Source organism: Oreochromis niloticus, linkage group LG1, assembly GCF_001858045.2.
Source record: "Oreochromis niloticus isolate F11D_XX linkage group LG1, O_niloticus_UMD_NMBU, whole genome shotgun sequence".
NCBI classification, from domain to species: Eukaryota; Metazoa; Chordata; class Actinopteri; order Cichliformes; family Cichlidae; genus Oreochromis; species Oreochromis niloticus.
Window position 1 is genome coordinate 27,699,363 of NC_031965.2, and position 27,213 is coordinate 27,726,575.

The window sequence follows — 27,213 nt, forward strand, 5'->3', positions numbered from 1 at the left end:
CATGTAAGCCAGCATTCTGAGAGCAAAGTGCTTTGTTGGGGTGATGTGGTACTATGTAGTCTTTAAGATAAGACGGGCCTGACTATTGAAGACCTTGTATGTGAGGAGAAGGAGTTTGATTCTGGATTTAACAGGGAGAGGCAGAAAGATTAAAATACAAAGGGTTCTTTCTTTCAAACTTCAGTTTGTGCAATTAAATGTCTCACATGCTGGGAAGAAAAAAACTGTTGTGAATATTTTGGTGTTTTGGTGTTCTTAATGCCAGGATCTGACTGGAGACTTTAATGAGTGTCTGGCCCAGTTCAAGTTAACAAAATCAGAGAATTTTACAGTTTGTTGTGCCCAACCTAGGCATGCATGGCCTTAAACGCAAGAGTGAAATCACAAGATTCCCATCACAGAGGCTCCCTGTGCCTGCCTCTTTCACATGTGCAGTTTTTGGATAGTGTCAGATAGAGAAAAGATTGGATAACTTTCGATGATCCTTCATTTATGAGGTAAGAACTGGCAGCAAGTGATTGGCTCATAACATATTGAAGTCTCGGTGCCAGGCTTTTTAATTCTTTAAAATGTCTGTGGGGGAAAAAAAAGAATATTGTATTGCGACATTAAAAAATGAACAGTGTAAAGATTAATGCCCAGATATTAAAGAATACTACCAGTTGAACAAGCAAACAAGTGGACTGATTGTGATGTGTAAGTTTAGGATGATGGTTACAGTTGGATGGATGCAGCAGAGGCTGCCTTCTTGGCACATCGTATCTACTTTCTGTTTTTTCCCACCTCCCACTGAGTTCTCGTTTGCCTGCCTCCCACTCACTTCACCATCCCATGTAGATTGCATCACAAATAGAAGCCGGTACCGTGACTGCCCACTGGTAACATGAAGAGCTATTTCTGCACAACTAGCCTTTCCTAATTGATTAGTTTTAAATACTCAGCATGACTCAAGGGCAGGACATTTCACTGTGTGTGTGCGCCGAGGGGGTGGTGGTTTCTGTTTTGTCTATAATTAAACATGAAGTATGTTTTAGGAGGAGCAAGCAGTCTGTCTGAGCAACTGTTGCCCTGCAGCAGGCTCCATATGTGGCTCTGTACATTCTTTGATGCGAGGCGGACGACCCTCAGTCTGGTTTAAAAATACAAAATTTTGGTCATGCCTTGCAGTTTGGAGCAGCGGTAGCCAGTATGGTTGTCATAGAGACGAGAGATGGAAACTCATGCTGCTTACTACTACAACAGGGTTTTAAACTGGAACAAATGAGTGCCATTGTGCCCAGAGATACATTTATATTTTGTCCAGAATCATACTTTCTAGCATTAAAGCATCTAATGTGGGCTTTTAACACAGGATATTCTTATTTGGCAACAGAGGAGCTGAGAATTTACTGTCCTGCCAAATTGATTTGTCAAATGTTCCACACCTGAAAGAACAGAGCTTCCAACCTCGGCGCAGCAGTTATCTATCTCTGTCAAAACTAGAGATGGTCGATCCTTCAGCTGGAACACAGACATTCTTATTCTGTCTGACAATCGCGTTCATAAATTCAGAAAATAATACCGTGTTAAAAATGATGTAGCGCTCTAAAGGTGAAGTGTGGCGAAGTAATCCTGTTTCAGTTTAGTACTCTGAAATGAACACCAGTCATTGCTGAATTCCAGTGCTGTTTTTTGCTTTAAGTGCTTGTGATGGGGCTGTGTTGCAAGCTTTTGGATTCTAATAATGAACTTTGGTTTTAGTGTGCATCCATTTTAATTTGTGGGATCATTGTATAGTGGTGGGCAATTAATTTTCTCAGGAGGCCACATGAGAAACTGGAACTGTTGTGGAGGTCATCACCAGTAAGCTGAACTAAAATGTATTCAATGCTATATATATATATATATATATATATATATATATATGTATTTTTTAATCTCTTTATAAACTTATACAGCTAGCATGCTGCTTTGGGAAAATAAGTTGCCTGCCCCAGGGTAGCTGTTCTGGTTGTAATCTAAACTCACTATGATGAAATGCATGTCCTTTTAAGCTACATAAACATCTGTAAGACCGATCAGTGTTTGCTGGAACAAATCCAGGTTCTCTTTAAAACATCAGCTTGCAGTTTCAGGGCTTTTGGACAAAGTCAACCATCATCTCAATTTTTGGATGAAAGAGTATCTGCTCTGAAATGTGTTTCAGGTTACAGCTGAGCTCTTCAGCTATTACTGGACTGCATCTCTGGCAGAAATCCATGCTGCCGTAGTTGCCACCTCGAGGCTCATGCCTCTTAGTCACCGGGGCAGAAATGAAACCTAATCAGGTGTGTGGTACTCCTAGTTCACTGCAAACAGTGTAGATTGGCTGTTTTGTCCAAAACCACATGTGGCCACCAACCCTTGTGAACCATGTTAGTATGTAACATGCTGTAATTTTCACATTTCTCTTCAGCAAATCTTACATTGCTTAAGGCAATAAAATTCAATCTTCATTTACCCTCCTCTTCTCTCTGCTTGGGGGTTGTTTGATCTGGCTGAAGTAACCAGAAAACGTTGTAGTTGCCTAAAGGTTGCAGGATCTTGTCTGTTAAATAGAGAATGTAATAGAGTCAGTCTGCAGTAGAAATTAAACTATGCAGCTATCTCTGTACTCCAGCAGTGGTTTAACTTAATGGATCGACTAATGAATCTTTGAAGTCGGGAGTTGTACGTGTGATGATGAATTTCTCAGAACTCTTTCAGATTATAGGGATTGTCTAAATGTTGTCTTTCTTAGTAAATGTTTTCTGATTACACATCTTATGCCTGTTTCTCTTGGATAACTTGCATGTAATAATTTAAACACTGAAAAACTCCAACTGCTGGTCAGTAAAGAAAATATTGGGCATTTACTAGATTCCACACTAGCAGTCTCGATCTACTTATCAAAGGTCGTTGTCCTGTCTCCTTTAACCAACCCAAAACTTCAGGTGCCGGACCTTTGTCCAACAAAAAGAGCAAGAGTTTTGGTATGGTGTAAAAAGACAACAGCATAAAGAAAGGAGAAATGTACTGCTGTGGTGGTATGCGAGCAGCATCTCCAGAATCCACTGGGAATCTAGCGCATCCGCTGCCAGAAAATTAAAAATGGTGGATGAGCACATCATGATTTGATTGCTCTGCCAATGAAAACCTCAGACCCACCCTTCTATTTTAAAGATGAGGACATGTTTCTTCTGTCGCTTTGAAGCTGCCTGGGCAGTTGGGGGATAATGTTACGACGAAGTCATGGACAAATGGTGTTCTCATTACTCAACATGAATGTTGTTTGTTGACAAATTTCAACATTTGTGTCACTCATCAAATTATTTCTGTCGCTGTGACGTAGCGGTTCGTGAAAATAATCCTACTCTGGAATTCCCCCTGGAAGTTGTTGTGGAGCAGCTTGAAGCTTTGTTGCACATGGGCGAGTGATCATTCTGGGAGTACTGGAAATGTATTCCACCACCACCCGTTAGCTCCTCCCTAGCCCTCCTGCAGCCTGGGGAGGCTATTCTTGGTTTTCCCATAAGTATAAATTCTTGCTCTAAATGCTTTTCATGAGAAGTCACCTCTCTATATAAGGCCGCCCTACTGGCAGAGGGACTGAAATGGCCTCAGTGTTGCAGAGCAGAAGAGCAAACTGTCTGGACATGTGAAAATCATGAACTATCACAGTAAAACTTCACATCATTTAGCTTTGAAGGATCACATCAGACCTGGCTGTTTTTCTTTTGTGATGGTGAAAAGTGTATGTCTGTGGGCTGGGCACCTTGACCAAATTAACATAATATAACATAAAATGAAACACCATATGTTCATGCAGATTTTTCCATATTACTTACTACCTGGTCGCAGGCAGGCCTTAATGCTTTACATGTGCCTCGCATGGCTCCTTCACCACTTAGTTTATTACTATCAGAGCAAATAGAAATCAAATTACAAGAAGTTTGACTAGACAGAACTGGATTATTCCTTTGAGTATCTGTAGGTCAGTCTGCATTTTCTATAAAGGCTCCAAAACAGCTCTATACCCATCAGTATCAGAGAGCAGAACACATACATTTTTAAACATCAGTTAAAGACATGGTTGATTGATAATGTGTTTTGTCAGCACTGAGTTGACTTTATCCTCTTGTTACCAACATGCCTCTCTTTAGTATGTTTATCCTTTCTTTCTTTTTCCTTTTTTGTCTTTGCAAAGGGATGATGGGACGATGAGGCGTCTTTGCTGAGGCTTCTCTCTAGCTGAAGCCTTTTCTAACCTGGCCACTGTGGCCGGCACGTTGACTCACATTTGTGTCTAGAGTTGGTTGCTGGCCACTTTGGGTCACTGTGGTTTGGTTCTTTGTTTTAACTTCATGTTATTTTGTATACAAACTGAGTCCCAGCTACGTCAAAGGCATTTGCTCATCCTGTATTTTTTTTTTGCCACTATTTGCCTTATAGATTTGTTGATGTTAGTATGTTGTGGTGATTATGTTTACTGTCACTTGATATGCCAGTTGGAACCACCACCCTGCACTCGCCTGGTTCACATTAGCCCTAGACCCTAACCTCTTCATCTAAAAAAAAACACTACAATGAATGATGTTTGTATTTTTTAAACGTCTTGTACTATCATAATTTTTGTGAATCCTTTATCAAGTTTAATTGTGTTGTGAAAATCCGATATTCTGCGAGTCCTTTTTTGTAAAATCTGACTGGAGGCAGGTTTTGTGTTCGAACATTATACTAATATTATTTTATAATACTTTTTCTTCTTTGCTTTCCTCTTGGTGTGATGCTTTTTTTTTTTTCCTAGTTGGTTTTCATTGGATGTGTCTCACTTTGCACCCCTCACAAACTTATCCAACCTGACGCTGCAAAATTCTGCAGATGGATGGCACCAGAAATAGCACTTTAAGTGGCTGTTAATGTATGAGTGTTACACAATCGCACTGTCAGTGCTCCTTGCCCTTGGCCGAAGCCTTTCTGTCTGCAACAGACTTGCTTGTGCTTCCCACCTCCCTGCAAACCTCTGATGTTGCATGTGGATGTTGTAGACTTTGAAAAGAGCTATATAAGGGAAACCATTCTTTGTTTATTAGTTAAGGGAGAGCACACGGGAGCGCTGCCAGGCCTCTCGCAGCAGAAAATGGGGACAGTAAGAAGAAGACAAAACACCACTCAAACAGAGTGTGCTTCGCTATGTGGAGTTGTAAACATTGCCCCCCACCCTTTTTTTTTTTTTTTTTTTTAAGGCAGTGAAACGATTCAGGCAGCTGGCTTACATTACATGTGGAGAGCTCAGTGTTAATCAAGTGGCTTAAAATAGGATTTTATATGTGCAATGGGTTATGGACAGTGCACACTAATGCAGCTAGCCCCCAAGAATACTGTGGTAACATTAGCTGCCACTGGCTGAGTATAGTCTGGTGGTTGCAGTAAGCGTTTTGAGAAGTGGAAGCGAAGCGATTTGTCTGCAGACGTCTCTTCTTCTGCTACAGTTTCATTGCATATTTAAAAGTGTAACCAACAAATAAGATATGCCATATTAACATGTTACAATTTAAATCTTTTTTTTTTTTTTATATGCATCATCATGGATAAGAAGTGTAGTGAAAAAGTACAGGTTACATTGGTTGTGACAGGTGACAGCTGCAAGATGGCGGTTAGGCTGCTAAATGTACTACCTGTACATGTTGAAATGTTATTCAGGCAGGCATGGAGATGCATTTTTTTCCATTGATGCTAAGTCAAAAGTTGCTGTCAGCTTTGTATAATCAATGCTACACCGTTTGCTTCTAAGTCACTGTATGTATGCACACTACATGAATTGCATGTGATTTCACAAGGTCTTGACTTCATCTTGGCGTTTTTCTCGGTGTAGAATGAATGAAAACCATGGGATTTGATGCTTCATAATCACCGCATCCTTAATTTCAGAGGCCACTGTTTGCAAACAGCGGTATAATCACTCGTGGTCCTGGTTTGAATTTAATTTAGATAATCCAGTGTCAGTATTTTCTGCTTTGCCAATTTAAAATAAGATTGTTCCTAGTAATCTTTTGAGCTTAAAGTTGTTGCGTACTGTCTTTCATATCTACATGTCTGTGGGGAGCTTGTTCTCCAGCTGGCAAAGAGACAAATGCTCCATTGTCAGATTCCCCTATTTAGATGGACTCAGGCATTTTGTCTTTTGGAGTTGGGGTAGAATGCCAGCCTTGTCCTCAGTCGGGTTACTTATCTCCCCAGTGCAGAGCACACCCTCAGGGAAATTACTTGGGAGGCTTCCTCACCCACTGCTTCAACTCTTTGACAACATGATTGAATGATGTCTCTCTTCAGGGTTTCTGCCAGGAAAAAGTTGTTGGACCCAGCTGAGTCTGTCTTATTGGGGTTTTTAAGAAGCATCATATCAGTGAATGCAGCGTGCTACTCTCTTGTGCACTCTGCACACAGAGGCGGTCAGTTAAGGAATAAATTATTATAACAAGACACTTTTAAGACCAGGTGACAGCATACATATCAGATATAATATCTCTATAGTGTTATACTTCATAATGTTTGAGTCACATTGGCAGCTTTGCACATATAATCTTTCGCATACACAAAAAGGTTCCCCGCAGTTACTGTAGCACAGTCCACCTGGCATAGACGCAGGCTGTGTGGTACAAACAGAAAAGCAGAACTGCGTAGGCTACGTATCGCTCTACTACTTATTCTGAGATGACTCAGTGTTGCTGATAAGACAGAAAAAGAGAGACCTGGAACCTGCTTCAGCATAAAGAGAAGTAAGGCTTCAGTCACATAGAGGCACCTTGGCAACCTCTGATTAATAGGGAAATATGTGTTCCCCAACTGGTTGGCGAGTGGTTCCTCCTCTCCTCAGGTGAATTTGGTTGCAACAGTGTTACTGCATAAAAAGCCTCCCTGTGATTGCTTTGGTTGCTAGTAGATTGTGAGTTGCCCATAGTTTGCATGGCTAAGTGGTAGTGAAACTGAAAACCAGAAATGGAGACAATTTGTCTTGAAAGTTAAGGTTTTGCCAATTCGTCACTGGATATTGATTTTTCCCTGTCAACTGGAGGTTGCCAGGGGGTCACTGACCAGTTCTGTGGGCTTCAGTGACTGGGGCATAACATATAACAGTGTGATGTTATATGATCCTCATTTACATCCAGTAGTACTTTATTTAAAAATATAAACTAGATACATATCAACTGAACAACTGATGCTAAAAGTTGTTTTAAAAACTAACTTTTAAGTTTTATAGGATTTAAACTTAAAGTCATCTTACAGTGATGTATTTGGACCACATCAAGTAAAAATATAGAGGAGTGAGGGGGAAAATTAGAATGCCCTGATTTGTTTTTATTTTTTAAAGATCATGTCTATTTTGGGGGAGGGTGTTTGTTTTTGAGTAAGGAAGCGCATGGCTTCCCTCTTACTGGAATGATAAAATCTTCCTGATTTCCATCTCTCATACTACAAGCAGCAGTCTGTTCAAATAGGCATTTCATAAGTGTGCGCTCCGCTAGTCTCCTCAGCTTTATTTTGCTCAAATATTCTTTATGTTCATAAGGTTGGTCAGCAGATAGCAGGTGGAAATTTGTTGCTGGCTGCTGTCAAGGAAAATGTTCATGCAGGGGCTCAGTCTGGATTTTGAACTGGCAACAGGCACTGCTAGCACGCTGGGTTTATATGCCAGTTACAAGTGGCAGATGGGATTTTTTTTGTTTTTGATCTGTTTTCCAAGATATCAAGTGCAGCTTGTTCCTTGATTAGAGTTTTGTTAAGTGTGTTGCCAAGCCTTATTGGCTTTTTAATGCAGCTGTGTGAGCAGGTGAAAACTCGCGAGAAACCTGGGACCCCAGCGTGCTTTGGACTGCCATGCATTCCAATGATTTCCTTCACCTTGCATGGATTTACTAAGCCAGGCTGTGTTCACCTGAAACAGACACATTTTTTTTCTTTTTATTGGAGGGAATTTCCATTTTAATCCACAGATGGTCACTGAGACGAACAGTCTGGTACTACTTGCATTTTTATTGAGAGACGAGAACAAAAATGCACTTTTCTGTCCATTAAAACGGCTGCAATAAATATTTCTATATTAACAACTAGAGGCTGATAATGAGTCCACAGAGAATTATAAAATGACTGGATTTTTCCTAAGCTACACGCCGTTTTTACCAAAACCACTCTATACTATGCAGCACAAAACAGCAGGAGCAAAGTTAGCAACTACCTTGTGAACATAGTGAAATACGTAGGAGCTAAAGAGAGAGATTTCCCTTAGAAGTTGATCAACACTAATAACAGATCTGTCACGAGCACGGTTTGAATGGCATTGTCACCATGGCTGCTAATTCTTGTACGTGTGGTATGTTGCGCATGCTTTGACTTTTAGTTCCAGGCTCAAAGGAAACTTCAAAACCCTTCCTTTACGAATAAAAGACAAAAAAAAGTTAGGTTAAAGAGGCTTTTCTATCCACACCATACAAAGTACAAACATTGGACTTTTCTCATATTTCAACTCTGACGCTGGTCCATTAACATCAGAGCATAAAAGACAGTTCGTGTGCTTAAGGCAGACAGACCTGTCAGAGGATATGAATGAAATCCCCCCCATGAGTATAGCCTAAACTTGGTTTTACAAAACATGAGCTGAAGTCACATTTTTTTGCTTCCAGCTATTTCCACCAGTGCTGCCTCTGATTTTATTAAATACCTGCTGCTCTACAGGGTTACCTGCGTCCCTTAAAGCCTGATTGAACATTATAAGATTCCAAACACATAGATGGAGTTGGTCAATACAACGAGGAAAAAAACACTATCTGAACTTTTTCCCACCCACTCTCCTATGCTAGTAATAATCAAGTGATTAACGATATTAATGTCATTTTTTTTTCCTGTTAATGAAACAAGGTCAGCTTACATTATTTATGGGACATGTGTATCATTACTGTAAGACTGGACCATAACTATTGTGACGCCTAATCATTAAACTAACAAATTAAGGCAACATGTTTCCTGATAACTCTGAAAATAGATTTTATGGTACCGTATAAGGCTGTGATTAGATACATTATCTTTACAGTGGAACAGACTATTCAACCTTATATCAGCAACCCAGACTGCAGATTTGTAATAATAATTAGCAGTGAATTATTTACGCTGCTATTATGTTGAAGGACTTCCGTCATCGCAGATGTTTGGACCTTCTAATCTCATGGTCGAGCTCAAGGTTAGACTTCCATCACCTCTAAAACACTGTGGTAGGGATTGTATAAGTTGCTTAAATATGGACTGCAGGACTTTAAATTGTTCAGAATTGTCACATTTACCATATTTTATTTGTTCTGATTTGCCCCAAATCTCATCTAATAAAAACAAAGAAACAAAAAACCCTTTTTATTTGTCATTAATGTCATCAACTCCTCCGGGTATGTAACATGCTAAGAATTCATAGTGCTGGTTGCCTCCTTCCCTCCTGTCTCTTCCTTTGGTCTGGTTGTGGTATTCCTACTGAAAGATAAGCTGTCCTGGAATCAGCCCCAGTCTGCTGACCTCGCAGGAAACAGTAGCTGTGCCACCCCCCACAACCCCCCCTAACGTTTTCTCTCTTCATCTCACCTTTTCTTTTTTTTCCCATTCGAATCTAACCCTCTCTTAATTCTTACAGCCCTATCTCTTCTCAAGCCTGTGGTTAGCAAGCATGTCAACACCTCAGCCCCGACCCAGCCACATGGATGAAATGACACAGGTTGGGCTCACTAGGCTGTAAATCAGCACAGACATCTGGTAAACGGATGAAGTGCGGTGCATAGAGGGCCGGGATATTCACACTGACTGTGTGACATTTTGAATTTTTAGCATTGTGTTTGTCTGGGTATCTAAAAAATTGACTCCTCTTGCGTGATTTGTGATGACAGGAAATGGGTCACCGTGCCTTAACTTAGCTTGAGTTTAGTATTACTGTCACTTGCGTAGAAAACATAATACGATGAACAACCCTCCCGAGATGCTTCCTACACCACTAGAATTATAGTGTTACTACAATGCTAAATGAGGTACTTAAGGACGATTTCCTCTTCATTTATACTTCTGTGCTTTTACACTGCAAATGCTGTGAGTGCTGTAGCCAGTATTTTCTTCCATCTGTTAATTTTAATTATTTTTACATACATTAGATTATTACACTAATTAGATAATGACTTTGCATGCCGGTTTGACACAGGTGTAATTTAGCCTATAAATCAGTTTCTAATATATTAAATGGCTGACCAAGACCTGGTTTCAAGCATGGATTTTCCACAAATGGATCATGTGTTCAATAATACAAAGAAGAAATTTGACACCAGTTAGATTTTAACTACAACGATTTGGCCTGTAAGCTCAAGATGGCTTAAATATGATGGAGCAACACTGATATGCTAGCTGAATGACATCAGCAGTAATGTGGATATTGTATTGTAAAAACAAAGGTCAGGTCATTAGAATTTAATGCAGTCTTTGTTATAACTCCTCTGTCTTCAAACGATGGGATCTTAAAACCGGGAAGCATGTGTGCACGAGCGTGTGCACTCTCACCACCTTGTCTGCTTTCTGTTGCCAGAAACTCCCCAAACAATTCATAGCATTTAATGTAGTATGAGGTGAATTGGGAGCGGCTCTTGCCTTCTCCTAACAATAGAACTGACAAGCAAGGGGTCAGGCTTTCACTTTGCAGACGGCTCTGAAAAACTGGGCTTGGAGTAGCTGAATTGTTCACCCACAATAGGCAGTCGGAGGCCTGTAAGTCACTTTACCTCCCATGTCATGTTTTTCTTCTCCTTTGCTGTGCCTGGGCCTCAGAGCAGCCAGCAGACTGCTTTTTAATTGGTTTTCCTGCCTGTTTGTCGGCTTACCTGCCAGGAACTGTTATCACATCCACTTGTCCTGAAATTGCCGCATACACTTTTTTGGGGGAGGGGGGGTTGCTTTAAGAAAGTGTCACGCCTAAGAAGAAGAAAAAAAAAAAAAAACCCACACTTCCCCCATTTAGAAAACCTTGACTGCAAATGCAGGTAATGAAAAGGATGAAGGGTGGCTCTGCAGTACTTTTGCTGGTTTAAACATATGTCGATCCATATACTGTAGCTCGTGGCCGTATTGCTTTTTGAAGGCCAAAATGACTAGAGCTACAGCAGCAGACTGTTAACTGTCTGTTTGCAGCTGTCCATCCAATGAGCGGATTAGAGGACTCGCATATCTGTGCGGCTGAGATGCAAAAGAAGATTAGGTCAGCAGCTCATGAGGAAGGTTGGACCATCCTAATCTGCAAGACTGCCAGACTGAGACATGGCTTTTTAAACTGGTGATTTCTTGTACCTTGTAAATAATGTACTGACCCTGGCGGCCGTGTCGGTGAGCACATTTAAAGCCAGAGAGGACCAAAAGGAAAAAGAAGCCAACTATTCTGTGGTGTAATGTGCCAAAATAAAAAGCTCCCTCCAATCAAGGCACTCATCGATTACACTTTCTCAAGTAACTTCTGTAGCTTTCTTACTAGATTGGATGTTCACGCAGCACTGTTGGTACTGTTTTGGGCCTTTATCAGCTGTTCTGGCACATATAAGAGCTTTATTATTATTTTGCCAGCAGTGAGTGGCAACATTTTTGCCATATATTGACCAAAGTAACAATGGATAGTAGCTCTAGATTAGTCCAATGATGACTTTTTGCTATACCAAAGCAATTGGTGTTTTTCCCATCAAGATGTTAGCTCCAAATGTAGTACAGGATTGTGCAAAATGATCAGAAGGTGAAACCAGAGTACAGGATCCATCACACCCTGCCAAGGAGTGCAAAAGTATGATTAGAATCAAGCTGCTCAGCTATGCCGTGACTGCTTAGCAGCTGGTATCTTTATGTCCAGCAAAACCTGCTTGAAACATTGGACGAAGGCCCAGATTTTTACCTCTGAAACTTTGTTAGCTTCTCCAGAAACCATTTTCAAGACAGATGGACAGCAAAAAAAGAGAGGAAAAAGTTATGACATGGTATTTATGTCGATTTATTACTGATATTATTTTTCTGCCAATTTGATTTGTGCATTTGCATTAACTAGTGTTAAGTGTTGCATAAGGCCTTTTGTTTGACGGTTGCTCTGTTCTGTTTTATGATGGTGAAAAAGGAAGGATCTTGTTGACTTGGCCAGTCTTTATTGTTTCAGCTTTTCCAGGGAATTTTTTTTTAGGGCAGATTTACTTCTAGGGATGGATGACTGTTAATAAACAAGTGAAATGTGAAGTGAGTGTAAAAAAATTTTAAAAAGAAAACTTTGTCCATCCATCCATTTTTTTAAAAAAATTTTTTTCTGCTCCAGTTCAGGGTCACGGGGTGCTGGAGTCTATTCCGGCTAAAAAAGGGCAAGAGGCTGTGTACAACCTTGCCAGTTTGTTGCAGGGCTAACACAGACACCATTCACACTCACATTCACACCTTTGAGTAATTTATTAACCTAACCCCACTGACTGCATGTCTGTGGGCTGCAGATATGGTGAGAACATGCAAGCGCCACACAGAAAAGGCCTTGCCAGATGGTGGATTCGAACCCAGGACCTTCTTGCAGTGAGGCAACAGTGCTAACCACTGCACCTGAAGATGTGCTTCATAAATTTATAAATGTATGTTTTTATGATTTGTACATTCACATTATTTGAGTAGTTTTAGTTTCTTTCTGCTTCTTTTTGATAGTTTTCCTCAGGTGTCTGTGCTTTTGTCATTTCAGTTTTTATTGTTTGGCAGCTGCTCACAGAAACTTGGCAGCAGGAACTTTAAATAGGAGTATTTCATTGCACTATTGTTGGTGGCTGTAGCTTTCGAAAAGTAATTACACGAAATGATATTTAGATTTATTTTTAGTATATAGAGAGCAACTCGGATTTCCAGTTTGTGTTGTCTTTTACTTTTGCCTGTTTTGCCTCTTGTCTAAATACACTTTAGCTTCACGGGGCTAAATATCTTTCTGAGTGGATAAAGTTGAGTTTTAATAGCAACTAATTGCAGATTTTTTTTTATTTTTTTTTTTAATCTTTTTCCCTTTTTTAGGGGGTCATTTTACATGTTTTTGTCAGAAATCCTGTGAAGCCCTTATTTCATAACGGGGTTTCCAGTGTTCAGCCAGAGAATAATAGAGGCCTCTCCCAAGCTAAAACAAAACCAACCAGTGTAAATCACAAATGTAAACACATTTTTGGCACCCTGCTCTCACCCCCCACTCAGCCGGGGTGGTTTTGATTCCATTCATGGAACTGGGAGTCGGCCTGAACACAGACGAGAATCTGTGTAATTGAATTAGTAGCCGTGCCTACCCTCCACCCGCACCCCCCACCTTCACCACTCCCCACTATCTGGAAAGGCAGAGCTAATCAGTGAGAATCTCTGCCCTCCCCAGAGAGGGTTGAGTGGTTGCCTTGTATAGAAGAGAGATGAGAGAGGGTCTGGTGTGTGGGGGGGTGTGTGTGTGTGTGTTTGTGTAATTGTGGTTGTGCAGAGACTGTCTATACGTAGACCAGATTAAATGGTGTGTCTGGAGACCGGGCTCCTGACCCCCTAACCCCTGTGTAACAACTGTGTGTATGTGTGCTTGCATATGATGCAAAGCACCAGCTGTTCCCCAGATGTCATGCCCAAAAAGGGGGGAAAGAAGAGAAATCAGAGGGGGAAATACAAACTCCAAACTCAAAGAAGAGTGATAAGGCCCTGTATTTATTATTATTTTTTAATTTGCTCGTGAAAATGTGTTGATTCTTATAGGGGGCATGCACTGTGTTGCACTTGATCTCTTACATAATTTAATATAAGCATTTCTGCCACTGTATTACAAGTCTGGACTTAAATGGACCACCTGGTTGGCCAAAGCACCAGAGGACTTTTTTCCCTCTTCTCCTGTATACCACAGCTCCAACTGTTGGGTTAGATAATATACCTTATTAGCATGCTTTTAAACAATGGCTTGTTTTAACTTAATCTTCTTTTGCCTCTTCATCTCATATCCATCACTTTAATTCACCTCTGTCTGCCTGTCTCTCTCATCACGCTGTACAGAGATGCATCTGTATTATTTTAAAAAAGGAGCTGAAGTTTTTTTTTGTGGCACTTTTGAGCTCCGCAAGCAGGATACAGCGCAAATAACAGCAGATAAAAGTAAAAGCTATGAATTTCTTTAATCTATTACTGCCATTAGTTTTCTTTCCCCCCTATTAGATGTTTTCTTATCATTATCTGTCTTTGATTTTTCTTTCAAGCAAAGCCCCCTAGTTTCTGCTTCATGATGGGATCACACTGTAAGCTGCAAAACTTTGTTCCTTTTCAGCAAGTATATTAATGGATCACACATCAGCAGAAAAGTATGATTTGTGTTTAAAAAGATTGCGCATGCAGAGAAAACCAGTGCAGGTTCAGGAAGAACATGCAACTTTTGCAACAAAAGGCTTCAGAGAGCCATGTGATTCAAACGTCGAGCCTTCTAACCACTGAATCACGAAATGTTTTTTGCTCTGTTTGATATTAGTGAAACGCGAGCTGGCATTTGCACCGAAAGGTCACGTTATCTGCTTCACACAGCTGGTACGGATTAAAATATATCTGTTTACTTTTACTTCATGTACTTTTCTCATCAATTAGGATGAAACCCTGCAACAGAACTGTCATATCTTGATTTCTCTAAAGGTCTATTTTTATTTATTTTTTTAACTTATTGATTTTTCTGGAGGCTAGCTCTATATTTTTAGTGCAGTTATAGTTCTAGTTGCTTCCAGTGGGGGTAATGGATAGTCTTCTCTTCACAACTCCTCCATCACATTTATCATTCCCAGATCCATGCTGCCATTTAGGTCATTGCATATCAAGTTATACAAAGTGTGCTGAAAGAACACAGATGATTAGTCAGTATCTTCAGTGCTGGGATGTCTACCATGACTTAGGACTATCAGTGCTCCCCTACTGACATATAAACAGCAGGAGCAGCATCCAGAAGTTGTTTTCCCATCAGCATTGCTTCTAAAAAAACAAAAAAACAAAACCCATTCTCTGCAAAGAGCTGAAAATTTCAGTCTGTGGTTTATAGACAGGTTGTTTATGGAACAAAGATTATCCCTGCTATTACATCTGTGGGTTATTTCAGGTGGTAGTGCTATGGTTTTATTGAGACACTTCTGTTTTGTGAAGCTATTTGGAGCTAAGGTTTGCTGTTGATGGTAGTGGTAGATCTGCCTGTCCTTGACGCTGAGCCACTTGTCTTGCTAATTGAATGTAATTAGGGTTGTTTGATTTATTGGATGGATTTCAGATGATAATAAGCTTCCATGTACTTGAGAAGAAAATATTTGGCCATGATTTGGGATTCACAATCTTTCTATTTGCAAGTCAATTTCAGATTGTAATATAGGACAATTGCACTGCAAGTGCTTTTATTGTCATGAAGTTAACACTTAACTTCATATTTAAGGCGCAGAGAGCAACAAAAATGAGAATAATAACTCTTCCAAAATGTCAAACTATTCCTTTGAGCAAGCCTGTGTGTTGCAGTTTTTTGTGCAGATCTCTGAAGAATTTGGTAAAGATGTGAATGAGCAATGCTCCCCCTCAGTGAACAGCTGCCACTGATCTTTGAGATGGCCTGGATGAAGGAACTTAGCACCCAGCCCCGAGTTTTTAGAGGAGAGCTTCAGTGGCAACAGCTGTGTTCACAATAAATTTGTTTAAGATAATTAATTTAAATTTGCTTAATGGCAAACATCATCTCCTGTTGATAGTTTGATGCTGGGGCATCATAATGGGCAGCTTGATTAAAGGCCTCCTTTTTGGGCTTTTCCTAGGCAACACACTGTTGGCTTGTCCCCACTCTGTCCTCTTCTGCACTGTGTTATTAATGAAACAAGCAGGACTGAACAATGGTGTCCCCAGTGGTGCATTGTGCTTCCAAAGGTTGCCTTCAGCAATGCGCCACACCTCTGGAAACCCCAGATACCTTGTAAGAGTTTCCCCTACTCAGTTATAACTTCCTGCAGCCTTATTTATTTATTGGACTAATTAAGCTAGAACAAAAATATCCTCCAAGTAAAGTGTGGTTTTTAAGCGCATAGTTGATACTTATGCCTGTGGTGACCCCTGGGAGTTTCCTAAATCAAGCATGTTGAATTTTGCTCAAAGCAACCCCCCTCAGGCTCAGATGAAAGAATTATAGGAGTGCAAATATGTGTTTAGTTGCATGAGATTTGTTTTTTCCCCCTCTCTCTTTAAGTATCCTGTTTAATTTGTCCTTAATTGTTTTCCTTGAGGCATTACCAATGATTCTTTTCATTTTTTTTATTTATTTATTTTTTAAATTATTGTTGTTTGATCTGTGTCAAAGTTTCCCTTTCATTTTCTAATGTGCGTTTAATAGGAGACCCTGTTAAATGTCATCTAATAACCATTTATTATCACAGGGTATAAACATTGGGTAACAGTGTACCATTTTATGCAAAACTGTAATTTGAATGTTAAAATAAGATACTCTTACTTATCCGGCTACTTTGCTAAACTGAGCAGTGTGATTCTTTGAAATGATGCTGCACATGTAGCGACAACTAGAAAATTACTCACATCTGATGCATCTTGCAGCTAGTATGCTAATAGTAGTAGGCTACATTAGCCACTACTAGGAAAAGATGCAGTGGGGTTAACAGTGTTCCTAGATTTTGTTAAGGCAGAAGAACATGCAAATAGCCTGTCTGTGTACAGTGGTGATATTCATCTCTGCTTGAGGCTATCAGCGATAACTAGTGGCTAATGCTGCTAGCATAACACTGGGAATCGCTGGGGGAAAAAGTAGCTTGTTATTGTTGAAAGTGGTGTTTCTGTCCTTGAGGCTATCAGCTTATATGCTAGTAGATGCTGATGTAGGCTACTTTAGCTACTATTGGCATAATAACCTAAAAACTATAGTGGTTCTGGGACACACCTAGCTTTTCAGTTGAAAGTAGATTTTTATCACTGCTTAAGGCTATCAGCTTGTATGCAAGTAGCAGCTAATGGCGCTGTTTAGCAGGATACACTGTAAACACCTTGAGGCAACTGTTGTTGTCATTTGGTGCTATAGAAATAAAATTGAACTGACTTAACTTGCCAACAGGAATTTTTTTTTTTTTTTTTTAAACAAAATTCTGGTGAATTAACCTATTAGTTGAGTGTATGTTCTGCTTCACAGGCATGCTTGAAACTAGTGGGTTATATGCTATTAGTAGTTAATATAGGCTACTTTAGCCACTAGCATACTAGAATCTCTCAAGCTGTTGGAAGTCAAGTAGCAAAAAGTTTAATTGTTTCTGTCAAGGCAGAAGGAGCTAAATTTAAAAAAAAAAAAAGTCATCAAAACAAGAGTGCGTGGGTGCATGCTGCTTTCCTGGCCTTTTTTCCTCTTTGTTTCATCCTTTTTAATGAACATTTGCTATCATAAAGTTTGATTTCTTACCTCCTTAGTGGGACTGGAGAAGTGAGTCATTGTGTGAATCAGTTGCCTCCCAGTAAGAAACCTAAACCCTTCTTCAACTCACTGCCAATGTCAGCGAGTCAATAACACTCAGGGGGCAGGTTGCCTGAGCAAAAGCCAAGCTCCAGTGGAGTCTGATGATTAAGCAGGTAATCAGAATCATTAGCAGCACTGGCCAGTGTTTGCTTTCATCAGTATGCAGCCCTTTGGAGTTGCCTTTCCTCATATCACACTGTTTGTACCGCTTGGATGTATTAATTGACGGATAGTTCTGGCTTCCTGTGAAACGTACTTTATCTTTTCACATTTTGCTGTATGTGAAAACGAATAACTTCATTGGGGTATAGCATCGCACGGATGTCGCAAGTGACGGTGTTACCGCAGTGTGTGCAGAGCCTCCCGTGGGAGAGAGGACAGGCACGACAGTGAGCCTGCAGCGTGCTGGTTTACCCTTCGATGATCCACCTTAAGAGTGTCTCTCACTTGTCCACCCATCAGTCCTCCTCCCTGTCTGGAGCCGCTGCAGCCAGTTGTCATTAACTCTGGCTGTGGGCATGATATTGTACTGCCTGGGCAGGTGTAATAATCCATGCTGCCTGTTGTGAAATGTTCTGGCTGTCTTGCTGTATTGATCGGCCCTGAACATTTGGAAACTGTAGCTGTAGAAAAATACTGCATATACAGCTACAGCACAGATTAAATTTGCTATCTTTTTTTGTGGTAGATTGTTTGTAAAACCTTTGCAACTGTATCCTTGGACATTGTTTTTTCTTCTTTTTTTTTAATGAACAAACCTCAAATGTTTTAGCCTGATATACCTGTAAAGTGCAGTCTTCACATGAAGTAGGTAATTTTAAACCACAATGTTGTTGGTTAAATATCATTTAGTCAAAATCTCTGACTGCTGTGTAATAAGTGTGCTACATAGTTGTAACTATTAATTTTTCTGACATTTAAAATATTCTAGTTAAACTGTTCTGCTTTTTTATTGACTTATTTGCATCTGTTTATTTAACTGAATGCATTTTCCTCTTTGTGCTTAACAGCAAGCAAGTAATTATTGTGCATATCCTAATTATGCTTTGCCTGGAGTGTATTTTATCCTTATTTGCTGCTAAATATGTCATAGCCTGTTACACATATCTAAAAATATAGGCCTAGGTATTTTGTTTCAGTGGAGCATGAATACTCCTGCTGTGAATCCATTGCTTTAATCGTTGTATAGATTAACATTTGTAATTATCTTTTGTGTGCAAGTCTGTATTTTTGCATTCTGCAAATGTGGCTCATAAATATCCTCCTTTCTGTTTTTCAGCTGTGAAGATCAGCAGATATCCAGGGCTGCGTTTTCCTGAGCAATAAGGTAAGAGGCTGTTAATGGAGACACGGTGCAGACATATAGTGACAGAAAAGCTTTTAAATCACATGTTTGGACTGTGGCTGGATGGATTGGGAGGGGAAAAAAAGAAGTCATTACAGATGGTACACAACACCACTTACGGGTGAAAGAGAAGTAGCTGAAAATGTGTGATTTGGCTTTTCATTAAATTAAATTAAAGTGTGAAATCACACATTTGGATAATTGTAATGGAGGCTTTGCAGTTTTGACTTTTATGCTGTACTGAGACAGATTGGACGCCAATGACATTTTCCCAGTGGCAAGCTCTTACTTTGCTACCAATGCTACCGGAGGATGAATATGAAATTCATTCACTTTAAAAGGTACAGTTTGCTAGTACTGTATTGAACCCCTTCTCGCCTTTAGATATTGCTTAATTCTGTATGGCATAGGTGCTGGAATCATTCTTCAGAGATTTTATTCCATATTGACACGATAGCGTCACGTAGTTGCTGCAGATTCGTCAGCTGTACATCCATGATGGAAATCTCCCATTCCAACACTTTGAGAATCTGATAACTGTAGAGCCATTTCAGTACAGTGAACTCATTGACAAGAAACTCGTTTGAGTACTTTAGTCGTAAAGGTTGCTGATAAAGATTTAAAAGAAACTTATTTGGTATTGAGATTAGGGATGGGTACCGATGTTTTGATATAAACAGTAGTAACCAGACCGAAAAGCAGCGCACATTTCGGTGCTTTTTTTTGTCATACACTTTGGATTCTAGCCAATCATTTTACCTTTCCAAGGATAGTAGGCGGGCCCAGGTACGTACGTTCTTTTAGAGTAGAGCTACAGATTAAAAATGCCCAAGGCGAAGCGGTCAAAAGTCTGGCTGTACTTCACAGCAAAAGATGCAAACTCAGCAGCCTGCAACAAGTGCTTTAAGCTGATACTGTGCAAAGGAGGTAACACCTCGAATCTGATAAAACACCTGGCGACACATGCCGTTTTCTTAAAACCCGAAAAATGCACCGTATTTGATAGCTTGCTGCAAGACCTCACACCGAGCGCATCTACGAGTTAGCGAGTTAGCACGGATCGCCCCGTGCGTGGGGCTGCATGGTGCTTATCATTTTGCAGAAAACAAAAGAGACTGCTAAAAATAAAAACATAAGAGGGTTCTGGACAAAGTTTGTGTTCTCCATTCTTTAAGCACCGGTTCGAGCACCGTTTAAGCACCGGCACCGTTTCAAAAGTACCGATTTGGCACCGGTATCGGATAAAACCTAAACGATACCCATCCCTAATTGAGAGGCCCAAAGTATGCCAAGAAAATATCCCCCACACAGTTACATTACAGAGCCTTTGATACAAGGCAGGATGGATCCATGCTGTCATGTTGTTTACACCAAATTCTGACCCTACAATCCAAATGTTGCAGCAGAATTCAAGACTGATCAGATGTGGCAATGTTTTTCCATTCATCTGTTGTTCAGTGTGATGAGTCTCGGTTTCAGGTTTTTAGCTGAAAGGTCCCGAGTATGGTCTTCTGCTGCTCTAACCGATCTCCTTCAAGGTTCGATGTGTTGTGCATTTAGAGATGCTCTTCTGCATACTTTAGCTGTTACGAGTGGTTATTTGAGTCACGGTTTCCTTCCTCAAATCAGTCTGGTCATTGTCAAATTTCTGACCTCCACAAGGCGTTTTCACCAAGTGAACTGCTGCTCAACAACCATGCCATTTCTTTCCATTCTTTCCATTCTGATGGTTGCATTGACCGGATCTACATGCCAAAATCCACTGAGTTGCCTGGATGTGATTAGCTGACTAGATAGTTAAGTTAGCGATCAGCTACCTGGTAAAATATCCAGTTTGTGTATATTGTAGAAGACGTGCTACTTTGCGTTAATGGAACCTATACAGTTAGGTTACTGCTCTGTTGCGTGCTACATGTTTGTTCTGACAAGGCTTATCGGGATGATCAGGAGTAGCTTCCAGCTGCCGGGGAGCCATATGGAAGCACACTAAATGATTTCTAGTCGTGTTGCTTTTATCTGCTGTTTGGAGTTGCAGCAGCAGCATCTTCAGTTTCACTGTATTTTCTCCCCTTTTATTTTTCAGTGTTTTTTTTTTTTCTCTGTTTCTTTTATTGTCATTCTCTTCACTTACACGATTACAGGTTCACAGTGAAAGCTTAAGCACTTCACCTGTACAGCTCACTCTAAAGCATTACACATCAGTCGAGGGAGCCGCTGAAACTAAACAGTCAACTTCCGCTCCATTTGTGTGTTTACCCAGTAAGGGAGAGTGTGTGTAAGCAAGACACACCTGGTACAGTTTATCAATTACTCTGTGATCTTTTCTGTGGACACTCGAGATTATGCTGTTTACATTCAACTAACTAATAGTCAGTAGACTTTATAATATATTAAATTGTGTTTGCCTGTATGCAGACCTCTCTAACAGCACACAATAATGTACATTTTCAAGTCGACTCAATGTGCTGCTTTCTGGGGGCAATTAACTAGGCAACATCTGGTGCCCAGCTCCTTTGTAACTATGCTCCACTCCGCAAATGAGTTTACAGTTGCTGTGTGTTTTAGTTTTCCAGCAATTAATGAGCTCGGATGTTGATTTGCACCAAGCTTCAATAAACAGGCGGATCTCAATGTAATCAGATGTGCTTAAAGTGTAATCCTAAATTATAATCAGGCTATAGGTTAAGAATCGGCTTTTTGAAGTGATAACATGTTAATTACCCTGTGATTTTGTCCCTTGCTGTGCCTGTTAAAAAAAAGTGCTTCTTTTGCCTTTGGCGTCGACTGTTGTTTAATGCTCCAAGAGACACAGCTGAAAACAAATCGGTGTCCTGCAGAGTGTTTGACATTTCCATGTTTTCATAGCGTAACCCAGATTTTAAGGGTTTTCCCATTCATTTAACAAAGCATTACATTTGAAAATGGTAGTGTATCTTCGAGTAATATGGTGGGATGTTGAAAATTGAGCTGCCAGTAAAGAGAGAGACGGAGAGGAGGAGGGGGACAAGGAATTTGTGTCTCAGTCCAAACTTTTCCTTAAAAGTCTGTTTATATCTGTCATGGCTCAGCTAGTGTGTGTGATCCTAGCCTCCTCCAGCTGTTCAGTACTCTGTTTGCGCTCACATGATTAGTCCAGCATGAGCTCAGTTTGTGAAGCTGTGATCAGATGAACCTTTGGATAGACGGCACATACAGTATACAGACCAGCTTTGGCTGTCTTAATGATTGCCACAAAATATATTTATAAAAATGTTAGTTTGAGTTCAGGATCTTTTCTTCATATTTTGCAGGATTTAAAGTTGATGAATGTGAAATGTATAAAATTTTACTGCAGCTTGCTTTCCAGCATTGACAAAAACAGCAGCAGTAGGTTTCCCTGTGTCTTGCATTGTCAGGGCTGTTTATCCTTATCCACATCCTAACGGCTACCAACTCAACACTACACTACACTTCCTTGGATCTCCGGCAATACACCAAAATAGGCTGAAGTAGACGGTTGCTTAAAAAAGGTAGACACAAAGGTGCCTTTATTTGTTAGTGACTTTATCTCAGTAGATGGGCAGAGAAGCAGTCTTAGCTAGCAGCAGATCAGGTTTCCATAATTTATTAATTTTCCAAGGTATTGTGTGACAACCTCACATGCTTTTTCCACATGCTGTGGAACCACCTCTGCTCTGCTACTGATGAGACGGCAACCTTTCTAAATTATTTTTTTAATCCATACTCTGTTTCTTTTTATCACTGCCAATTGTTTTAGTTCTGTTTCTCTTTGCATGGCCGACATATTGCATTTTAAACGCTGCGACTGTTGCCGATGGTACAGCCCTGAGTGGATGTATTGTTGCACTGTCAGCCTCTTTCGTGCCAAGAAAGATTCATTAATTGTAGATGGAACTAAATAGCCTGGCCATGTGCTTTTTTGTTTTCCCCAAAGATAAACGTCTGGCTGCACTGAACATGGTCCATATCAAGTCTTACCAATCTTATAGTTGTATGGATTGAATATGGATTATAGTTGTATCCATATTCAGCATAGGCTCTGCTTTTATCACAGCAGACATGAAGTACATCCAGACACAAATTCAGAGGTTTGAAGTCGGTATAATGCTGTGAAAATACAGATTTTATTCTATTATGTAGTCTTATTATGGGAACTGTTATGCTGGATATAAAGAGCCCAATGTTTCCAGTCACATCAACCCAAAATTCTGGGTTGGACTATCTCGGTGCTCTATTTGTCCATGTTTGACCCAATACTGGATTACTGAAATAAGTCACTTTTAACCCAGCAGCTTTGTCTTTTTTCTTGCAGTATATAATTTTTATTTATATTGTGTATTGCACTCTTTTGAAACAATATACTAATGAACGAATTAATTAATTAATGAACTAGGGTTTATATATAAATGTTTAAATTACAGATATATTTTTGTACAGTATCATGCACTAAATCTCTGTCAGTTGACCTGATATCTCGCAGCTGAGGTTGTCTGTGTTTTATCTAAGCATGATGATATGGTATGTCACTATGGTGACTGTAAAGCAGTGGTTACAACTGACTATGACCAGATGTTGTGGAATTAGTGAGTCAGAGCGGCATCATTCAACAGCAATGCCAAGTATTTCTTAAACAAGGAGCGCTGTGCTGAGGAAGAAGTGATTTCACAGTCAGCATAGCAGAAACCTGCCTGCTTGATGCTGTGATATTTGTAGCAATGCTATATGTATTTTCTATTTAAATACCCTTAGTTTATTGTTATTGTTGTTGTTGTATCCAGGACTGTCTGTGATTTCGGAAAGTAAAATGCTAGTGATGAGCAGAGTAGGCAATGTGACTATTGTTTTTTTTTTGTTTTTTTTTGGTTTGTCAACAAACAGATTAAATATTTATTTTTTCATGTGAGAATTGGTCTTACTCACCCTGTGTGAGTGGCTCTCGGCCACATCCCGCCCTGTTTCAGGCTATCACTGAATTCCTTCCACAGCAAGACATTTTACCGGCAAGTAGTAGGTCATGCCTCCTGGTGGGTGAGACTGAGGCCATCGCCACACCAGCTAACTGACACCATTATAGTGAATCACCTGTTTTTCCAGTCAGAGTGACTGTGCCATTGGGAAGGGTTGTGTAATCGGAATTGCATCACTGCCAAATAGAGGGAGGCCTCAGAGTCTGGAAATCCTTTGGCCTTCTTGGCATTCAAATCAACCCGGCTATCATGGGTATTCTCCCCTGGATTTCTTTCTTCTTCTTTTTTTTTTTTTCCTTTTTGTTTTCAAATGATGACTATCTTTATATGTTTTTGTTATGGCTTATTAAAAAATAAGTCTGGTTTTTATAGATTTACAGTGAAATAGCTACAAATTCAATAAATACAGCCTCTTTCAGCGTGCTGAAATCAAAACTGTCGCATGTACTTTGGACCTTGAATGTTAATATTGTCACTTATGTATAAATTGGCTTGATACTGATAAAACCACTGTTGTTTCTATTTGATCTCTATTGACACTTTCATCCGTGATTATATCTTTGTTCATCGGTGTCCCTTAGTTGGAGTCGGCACTGCTACACTAATGACTTAACTACTATCTGCATTCATCCAAACAGTATTCAAACTGAAGATCTTTTGCTATTACAGATGGATGTGGAATTATTATGGAGAAAAGTGACTAAAGGAAATTATCTGACATCAGTGATTATCCTCAGACTTTCACGAAACCAGTCACACGTGAAACACAATCCATCCAATAAACGTTAAAAGCATATAAAGCAGAGATTATATGAACCTTTAGTGCATGGCAGAGTTTATTGGTTACAATGTCATAACTATATTTAAAGTGTTTTGAGAAATAAGTATGAAAATCACATTGTAAAAAAATTAAATAAATAAAAGGTTTACATTTTTTGTAGACTTGACAACAGTGCATATGAGAATGAATGGGATATTGAGCTTTGGTTATACTTTGTTACATATTGTTATATCATATTGGAGACATGATAGCCAAAGAGTCATTCCTGTTACACTTCCTTGAAGTCCGCTTGTAGGCCTTTGCTACCCAGATGCGTAGGTGATGCATTGTAATGTAAATTCTCCCATACAAAACTGCACAGTCACGTGGGGTCCACCCAGATCCTTGCACTCATTGTCTGATGATGAAACTTAAGTCACTCGGACCTGAGCGGACCATAGCAGACAAAGCACAATCGAGGCTTTAAATCCACATGTTAAATCCATCAGCTCCCCAGTACAAAGTCTGATGTCTGATTAGACTGAGTTATTGTATTGAAGCTATTGTAAGAATAGCACAGGTAATGTGGCAGGAAGCTCCCTTAGCTAAACCAAACTGAATGTTTTCAGTTATGAAAGTGCATCTAATGTGGACTTTCTCTTGTCGTGTACTACATGTGAGAAAGGACAACTTCGGCAAGCTTCTTGACCTTATTCTACCGACATTGTCCCGAGTTCTTATGTCTTGTTGTACACTCAGCTGCGCAAACTGGCTCCATAATATCTTTGTTAGAGCACTATTTACCAGAGACTTGTTGAAAGTAGGATGTGTCATATTCTGATCCTGGTCTGGATTTAGCAGGAAAAGCTCTGTTTGTCTTTGAACTGAGTAATGGTGTAATTTATTGCAAGGTTTGCCTTCAAAGTAAAAGCTGTGCCTCGATAAATTTTGTTTCTGATGCATTTGTTTACCAAGGTTGATATTCTCCAAAGTTTGTCTTACCTGTAAAACCCAAAACTCAGAGTACATTTTACATGTTAAATTTGAATATATAATATTACAGCTGATTTCTAAAGCTGCTTGCAAGTGTAAAAATTGTTAAAATCTTTTAAATGTGAATTATTTCCTCGGACTTATCAAGAATAGCAGTGCAAAATGGAAATAGTTAAAGTACAAGCCCTTAGAGTAGGTTGAGCTATAACTCATCCTTTTTACTTGAGTCATTTTTAAAAATGGTTCCCTATAGCAGATCTCCCCCTACGCCACTGGCTTTACATAACGAGATATAGATCAGTTCGGTTCTGTTTCGAGACAAATTGCAGCCCTGTCAGAGGGAATGTGGGTAAAGAAAAGTAGAAAGGCAAATGCACATTCATGCACAGAGATCTGTGCGCGCCTGCTTGTCTGTTCAGAACCTGCAAAGCCTGCAACAAATGTGGGGTGAGTCACATTTGTGTCAAAGCTCTAACTGGCAGGGTGGCCTGTGAATGGTTTGGTGACTCTTCTGGATTTCTGGCTCTCTGATGGATGTTGCCCAGCTGTCTTCTGCGGTTTTCGGAACGTTTGTTCCGATAAGAGGAAGTGGTGCTGTTCACTGAGATCTGTGTTCAATTATGTCTGAGAGGAAGATGAGCTTTATAGACCTCTGACCGGTCTTTGTATTTACATTGTTCTCTATACGAGGATGACCATTCATTTTATTATTATTACTGTTTTTTTTTTTAAATTATTTTTTAATTTATCTTTTTTAATAGTGCTACTTCTGCTTGATGCAGCTCTTTAGATAACAGCAGCTAAAGAAGAAACAATGGCATTGAATTGGATTTGGGTCTTTTAATAATCTGCTAACCTGAAACAACAAGGTGGGCACTGCTAGCGTGTTTGAAATGGCCTTGCTGTTGTAAAAAGATTGTTAGACTGAGTTTTGTCCTTCACTTTATTTCGGTACACACACACACTTTCTTTTTGTGATGTGTGGCTGCAGTTGTCTGTCACGATGGAGCCACGATGGGTTGAATCATGGACTTTGGCAACATGCTACACGCAGTTTGGGATGAGAAAAATAGAATGAGGGGATGTTATTAATCAGTTTTGTAGAAAACGAAATTCCCAAATAAGATTTCACTCCGTGTTTAGCTTTCTGCTGTACTGTTTATGCTTTTTAGGATATCACAAAGAACTTTGATACTTATCATATTTTGAGTTTGACTTCCAAATTTGTTGGTCAAAGTAGGCTGACGAGTCGGTTTCAACAGTCTATGAAAGTATGTCATTCATTGTGTACTGCTTCTTCATTCTGCTTTCAAGAGCTACAAATCAAATAAAAAGAATAGAATTTGTCGTTAATAGAATGTATAGCATTTATTTAGAGTATTAAAATAGCTTTGGCTGCTTTCTTGACTGAGTTTAATCTGTGAATAATTTTTGCTTTAACAGATAACACGCACAGGCATATCGTTCGAATATCGGCATTAGCAGATACTGGCCCTTCTCACTGAAACTGAGAGGATGGAAAATAAAATATAACATATTGCTGATATTTCTCTGGTTTCTTGAATTCTGCGCTGGATAAATGTTAAAAAAAATTATGTGAAAAGCT

General features: G+C 39.7%; 1 protein-coding gene across 3 annotated transcripts in view; it reads left to right on the plus strand.

The window, feature by feature from the left end:
• The window catches only part of tln2a (talin 2a), a 98,346-nt gene that overhangs the window by 4,803 nt on the left and 66,330 nt on the right, over nt 1–27,213 (plus strand). For all 3 annotated transcript variants that reach the window (XM_005447563.4, XM_025907234.1, XM_025907231.1), the window contains exon 2: nt 18,822–18,869. The gene's annotated coding sequence lies outside the window, so the exon portion shown is untranslated. The remainder of the gene's footprint in view (nt 1–18,821; nt 18,870–27,213) is intronic.